The sequence below is a fragment of the Monodelphis domestica genome, chromosome 8, assembly GCF_027887165.1.
Source record: "Monodelphis domestica isolate mMonDom1 chromosome 8, mMonDom1.pri, whole genome shotgun sequence".
Classification (NCBI taxonomy): domain Eukaryota; kingdom Metazoa; phylum Chordata; class Mammalia; order Didelphimorphia; family Didelphidae; genus Monodelphis; species Monodelphis domestica.
The window spans coordinates 246,608,493-246,615,983 of NC_077234.1; the positions used below are offsets into that span (position 1 = coordinate 246,608,493).

Genomic DNA, 7,491 nt, shown 5'->3' on the forward strand with positions numbered 1-7,491 from the left:
AGGACAAACAGCAACTCTAAAACCAAGCCAAACTGAATGTTCTGCCATCACCTGTGAGTATCTCTCATGGTCATACTTCTTCACTCTATTCTGAATTTTTTGAATATTTTATTACCTTTTCTTGCCTCTTGAATTCTTATCCCTCCATTAAAACCAACCCCTAAAGCCACCTCCTCCTGATCCCCCAATTTCATCCATAATAATCTTGTCTTCTTGTCTCCAAGATCTCATATAATTCAATTAAACAAACATTCCTTTAAGGCACTGCCTCTGCAATTAGTATACAAAATAAAAGCAAATATTCCCACTCTTCAGGGAACTTATATTTCACTGACACGTGTTCACTTATATTAATTATATTATGTAATTAATTACAGTATATATTCTATATAGATATATAATTATAATATATAATAGACAATCATTACATAATCACATTAATATACACTAATTAACATATCGGTAGGCAATTATTTCTTCATTTTTAATATCACTTATTAGATTATAAATTCCATTCCTAACATCTTTCAGAGAGCTTTGCATGTAATATATGTTGCTTTTGGAAGCAAGGTTGTCTATTTGGCTGAATTCTTTCCTTCCCTTCTACCTTTGAGAAGTAGAATAAGTTAAATCCTCCCAGATCACACATATCTCTGCCTACTGGGACTCCCCTCATGGACTACCCTATCCTACCACTTCTCCTCTCCGCTCTCTGGCACTGAGAAGGAGAAGACAGCTTAACCCCAGATATCCACACTGTTTCCAGTTACAAGGAAAACCCGGCTCATTTAGCCAGGGGTAAAAACAGAGAAGTCCTTTGCTCTATTGGCTTGTCCAGGAGGTGAATTAATAAGTAACTTATAAAAATTAGAATCATTAGCTCATCACCCCACATCTAGCCTTCCTAGGCTGGAAAGGGAACTTCCATCTGAATGAAGAAGGTGATTTTCAATAGCCTCCGATTTTCTCTCTTAATATCTGCTCATAATAAAGTACATATTACAAATATGTTGGTTTGCAAAATTTTGAGAAATAAAAACAAAAATCAGTATAAAGAAAGCAAGTTAACACATAAAAAGTATCATAGATGAATACTAGACAAGAGGTAAAATGAAGGAGGGAAAGAAACTGGATAAATTGTCAAGTTCCTCCACATTACCCACAAGACAACTCCAAGTTTCTAAGATTCTATCCACAAAGGCATCCCAAGTTGTAATTAGGAAAAAAGATTATTTCTCAACACTTTTAGACATATGAGAGAAAAAATAAATCAAAGAACTGCAAATGAAATTTCTATTTTAAAAACAAGTCAATACTAAAACACAACTAAACACACACAAAGAAAAACAACAAATCAAAATCCAACTAAATAGCATGAGAGAAATTCTGAAAATCCAATGAGATAAAAGTGAAAACAAACCAAAAATAAACATCAAATTTATGTGTGTGTGTGTGTGTGTGTGTGTGTTTTTAAAGCAGCTATTTAAGGGACAGCAGCTAGGTGACTCAATAGATTGAAATCCTTGGAACCAATACAGTATTGATTCTAGATGGAAAGTATGAGTTTTGTTTTGTTTTTTAATTTTTAAAAAATGTTTAGGGGAGGGGGAAACTAATAAAAAGGAAAAACTAGCTAATTTGATTTTTTTAAGTTTGGAAACCAAATTATAAAATTCAAAAAGGTAAATTCATAACAAATTAAGAATTTAAGGAGAAAATTCTAGAAACTGCTATGCTTATTATATGCCAACAAAAGTAATAACTTACATCAAATGGACAAATATTTTTTAAAAACCATTTACTGCAAAGATATAATGTTACAAATTATTCCCACCCCTAACACACAGGGATAGTTCTCCCCTATATCACCGCCATTCCTGGAGAAAGGGCTCAAAATGGAAGCAGTCTCTACATAGAATTGATCATTGATCATCCCAATTTCACTTCTACATACTGCATAGCCAGAGATTAAGTGAGTCCACATCTTTGCTACTGCTTGGGCTCTCCGCACTTTGATATTCACCATCTGGCATCTGATAAATCGCATCATGGATTCTAGCTCCCTCCTTCACCTGGAGGCTTACATTAGCTTGTCCTCCTTGCAGGAGTCCCAGCCAGGTTGGGAAACAAATGGTAGGAAGCTTGCTTTATCCTTTAGAATATACCCATTTCTGGCTCCATAAACAATCACCAGTCACAGATTTTTCTGAAAGACATAATGAAAGAAGTATTTTTTTTTAGACAATCCATTCCATTTTTGAACAGCTCTAATTTTTTTAGGATATGTTTCCATAAACTAAGCTAAAATCTACTTCTTTGTGATTTCCACCTATTACTCTTCCTCCTACCCTCCAGGGGCAAACAACACACATCAAATGCCATTTACACACAACATGCTTTTGAATATTTAAGACAATAATTGTGTACACCGTGAGTCTTCTCCAACTAAACCAGCCCAGTTATTTTAGTCCATTTATTTTTTAGTCCTTTCAATATCTGCATTTCTCTCCTCTGGACCCAATCAGGCTGGTTAATTTCCTCTTTTTTCTATGTTGGCTTGAAAAAACTCTTTTAAAAATAAAGCTACAGGCTTAGGATAACTATACCTATGAGACAGTGAAAACTGGTTTGACTAGTACAGCTTCAACCATAAGGAAGCATGTATTATGCAGGCTTAACTGACCTAAAATTGGACTTTGCCCCCTTTACTAGGCATTTACTTGCTCTGATACAGAATTAAGATACTTAGATCCTTGCCTCATTTTTCCTCATTCTTTGTTAGGCAATGGAATTGCCTAATAAAGACCATCCCACTGCCTTGCCTCATAAGTAACAGGGCAGTCATCACAACAGTTCTAAGTCTCTACATAATTTCTAGCCCTGACTAGCTTTGGAGAATCTTGGATTGCTGTAATCATCCTATATTTCTAAGCTTCCAGCCTGCCCATGGAGCTGAGGATACATCCACCTGTGCCTTACTCTCCTGGCATTTGTGCCCTCCCATGGCTGCCATCTTTGTTCAACAGTGTCACCCTTTGGAAACTACTCTCTCTCCTTTTGCCTGGTAATACCAAGCTGCTCTTATAACAATATTATAAATAACCCATTTACATAGCCCTTTAAGATTTTCAAAGTGCTTTTATCACAATGTCATTGTGAAATACATATTCCAAGTATTATTATATCCATTTTTCAGATGGGAAAATAAAAAACCAGAGTGGTCAAAGCCATGGTCATGCTGCTAGTCAGAAGAAAGATCCAGACGTATTCTAGACCTATAGGCTGGTCGTCCACATCCACAATGTTAGTTTAAGAGTAAGCTCTCTCAACCTAAAAAGATCTCAGTGACAAAAGAATGAGATGTAAGAAGGGCAGGGAATAGTTCCCATTTTTTGTGGGTTTCTTTTTTCTCTCGAATCCATTTGGCCATTTAGCAAATAGCATCTTTAAAAGATCTGTATCATTTAGCAAATCAGTGTTCATTTTAACGAACCCACACCTACTGAACTTCATTTCTTCACTCTTTAGAGTACTGTTATATAATTGCAGAAGGTAAACAAAAAAGAAGCAAACAGTTGAGGGAAGGGGAGTGGAATAGATGGTAGAATTGATTTAGGGCAAAGGAGTGAACAATAGTGTCTCCTAAATTTTCTTTGATCAGATTCTTCAGCTGTATAAACTATTCCTTAGAGGTAAGCTGAGTACTTCCAGAAATTCTATAATTTTTTTCAGTCCTCAGTGGACCCCACAATAAATGACTACTTTATCATAATGTAATTCACTAACAGAAAATAGCTAACAAACTGGATGAATCTGACTGAGTCTACTTACTGTTGCCTTAGATGTTAGGGATTTTCAGTCGCTTGAGGATGAAAATTTTCTTTCACTGTAAAATAGAAAATGACAAGTAGAAAGTAAAAGATACAAATGACTTAGAGGCAGCTAAAATGATTAATTCTCTTTGGGAGACCTATTTTACTTATAGGAAAGTACCTTGTGGGATGCCTTAATTTCATAAGATTTTAGAAATGCTTACAATATGTATACATTTCTAAAATTATTTCTATTCCAAAGGAAAGGTATTAAAATGCTTTGATTCCAATTAAACAGAACATTTTCTTTTATTTAATCTTGAGAACCCATTAAAAGTATTAGCTGTCAGAGGTTTTAATGCCAGTTTATTAGTAGCGCTAACTTGGTGCCTGCTGATAGTTATTGTGAAGGCTGAAAGGTTAACAAGAACTGGCTGCAACCAACCGGTTTGCCAGGTGTTTTCGCCTGCAGTTAATGGACTTGAGCCAATTGAAATTATCACTCTCAAACTAGTCACAGACACTTTTAATCTTCACATAGAAACATCAGTAGCAAGAAAATAACACCATCTCTTATCATTGCTTTACTACTGTCGCAGGAGTTGAAACGATTAGGAGGAGCCACAGTTGGGTTTATATATTTAAATGACTACCTGACAAATGTTAAAAAATAATATGTATGTATGTATAACAAGTTCCATTAAAATAATAAGGATCCTTTCAATGAAATAATGTTTTATGAGTCCTTTCACGTGTTTTGAGGAATGGCGGGATGGTGGTTAAGCATAACGTGGGTATTAACATTTCTAAGGGCTTTTAATTGCTGGGTATATAAATTTGAACAGACATAATGAAATAATAAGGATCAGCCAGATGGAATAGAAACCAGGCACCATGGGTATTCAAGAAATGCATGCTGTTTGGTGGGATTGAATATGTACTTATCTAATCCAAAATGGAGCAGATGGCAAAGCAAACAGGTAAGCATCCACTTTATCTTGCAGATATTGTGGTTCACTGATTACCCCTATTTATTTTGAATACTTCGACACATCTGTAAAAAACCAGATGAAAGGCAAAGAGAGGTGACGGAATACGGTTTGAATGCAGTGTGGAATTTCATAGATTTCAAATGGCATCAGATGAAAGACAATTGGTTTCTTATCTTATGTAACTTTTAGAATAAGTATAAAATCATGAATAGCAGCATTTGGAAAGTATATGAGGCTTGTTGAGTCAGTAATGAAAAAGCTGAGGTAAGAAAAATGCTCAAAATCTTCAAAACTGCCAATCAGTCATAAATGGGGAGAGGTAGAAGGAGTTTTGAATTTTGAGTCAAAAGACAGATTTAAAATCCAGCTTTTACACTTGGGCAGCTGTAATTTTAGACAACTTTGAACCTCTTTGAACCTCAGTTTCCTCATCTACAAGGTGGGAGTAAAATAAACTACTTATATTACCTTGGAGAGAAAGCATAGTATAATGAGTAGAGAGCTAGCCTTAGATTTAAAAGGAGATGGGTTCAAGTACTGCCTTGGACAAATACTAACTGCTTACAAATCATTTAAATTGCCAGATTAATCTTTCTTGCTAGGAAGGAAGCAAGAAAGCAAACATTTCTTAAGCCAGGCACTGGGCTAAACATTGGGGAAACAAGTCTAGACATTCCATGTCCTAAAGGAATTTATAATCTGAGTGAAGATTGCCAAAACAAAAAAAAAAAGGGAACTGAAAGGGATGAAGGAATGATCAAGAGTCAAGAGCAGAGATAGGAGTGGAAGGAAGATTGGCCAGTCTGGGCTTGTCCACAAAATGATGTCCAGAAGAAGAAACCCCCAACAGAAAAATGGGGCAAGTCTAGCAGAGGAATATTCCAGAGGGAGAAGGTTATATTGGTATGGTTGGATGCTCCAAAGAAAGAGGTCCCAGGAGTTAAGGGAAGTTCCAAAATGAAACAGCAGCTGAGGCGTGGTTTTGAAGTATGGAAAGCAGGGGCATAGTTGGGTGAGAAAAGAAAAAAGCTACTCAATAGACTTTAGTGGCTCCTTATTACTTCTACGATCAAATATAAAATGTTCTGTCTGACACTGAAAGTCCTTGACAAATTAGCCCTCTGCTTCTCAACATGTATTCTTCTAACCAATGACACTGGCCTCCCAGATGTTCCACTAACAAGACATTCCATCTTTTGGCTCCAAGCATTTTCTATGGATGTTTCTCATAAGAGAAACATTTCTTCCTTCATTCCAACCACTGACCTCCCTAGCTTCCTATAAATTAAAAAAAAAAAATCCCCACCTTCTACAGGAAGCCTTCCCCAACTCTCCTTATCCTAGGGCCTTTTCTCTTTTAATTATTTCCTATTTATCTTAAACATATTTGGCTTTCTTTGTATTTATTTGTTTACATATTGTGTCCCCCAACAAAGTGCAAGCTCCTTGAGAGCAAGAACTTGTCTTTTGCCTCTTTTTTACATTCCTAACTCTTAGCACAGTGCCTGACACATAGAAGGTTCTTTTTTTTCCTTTTTTTTTTAATTCTTACCTTCCATATTAGAATAAGACTACCAGAATCCAGTCCAGAGCACTTCTCTTCCTTTTGATGGTTTGGGAACAGCCTCAACTTGATTTAATGCTTCCAATTACTTCATTTTCTACTTTATCTTCAACTATTGGAAGAGTTAGGATGTATAGGAAGAGGTGAGGATGTAGGGGGACAGAGATTCAAAACCTCTCTGAAGAAATCAGAATTGTATAAATGGAAGCCGATTCTTCTAAAAGCTTACTACTTGACAGTGTTATCAGAGTGTAGAAATATTTACTATAATATTGTCCCAGTCCTATAAATACATAGTTTGGGATTAAGAGAAATAGAAATTACCCCTCAAGAAAGAAAAGACTTTCTTCAGTATAAACTGAGATTGAAAGGTGAGGCAATAGAATTTGTGTCATGTTAGTGATCTGTGTATAATCATGCCTGCTAGATTACTTGTGAACGTGGATAGAGACTTAAGAAAGAAACTATACTATAGCCATTAAGAAGTGGAGACTGTAAAAATTAAGTTAATATACAATAATTTCAAATATTATATTTTATAAGATTTATTAATAATCACTAGAAGTAACAAAATAAACCCATGTGCCTATGGCTAATATACCTGTTCAAACAGTCCGCTCCACCAAAGTCCCGACCCAGGAAGCAAAGAGCCCTAGCCATGGAAGACCACCCTATTTATTCTTCTGTCTTCATCAGCACATCATGACAGGAAGTCAGTGGACTCCTGGGAAATGTAATTCAAAAGCACGAGAATTCCAATTACACAAGATTGGTTTATTTATTAAGGCAACTATCCTCTAGGTCATGGCCTCATTTCAATTTTTAGGTAAAGTTTAGATAGAGTAGTATTTGCTTCTTGTAAACTTTTCAAGGAATCCCACCCTTATTTTTGCATTCTGTACAATTCTTGCACACTTTGGATGTCTTTTTTAGGTTTTTTTTATTTTTTTTATTTTTTTTTATTTTTAGGGTACCGGTATAAATACTCCAACTCTCTATCCTTCTCTTTGTGTTCTGTTCCTATGTGTCCTTGATGGAATCTTTTCTGACACTTGCTCATGTTATCATTTACACATGAAACCACTTGCCCCATGAACCCTGTTATCATCAAATAGAACACACT

The 7,491-nt window shown here is 35.6% G+C and overlaps 1 long non-coding RNA gene across 1 annotated transcript; it reads right to left on the reverse strand.

The window, feature by feature from the left end:
• Positions 1 to 1,744: 1,744 nt before the first annotated feature.
• On the reverse strand, positions 1,745 to 7,085 carry LOC103105138 (uncharacterized). The gene is made up of 3 exons (XR_008913884.1): positions 6,970 to 7,085; positions 3,832 to 3,886; positions 1,745 to 2,206 (listed from the first exon to the last, which is right to left on the reverse strand). It is a non-coding gene; the product is annotated as an uncharacterized LOC103105138 (long non-coding RNA).
• Between the last annotated feature and the right edge of the window lie 406 nt (positions 7,086 to 7,491).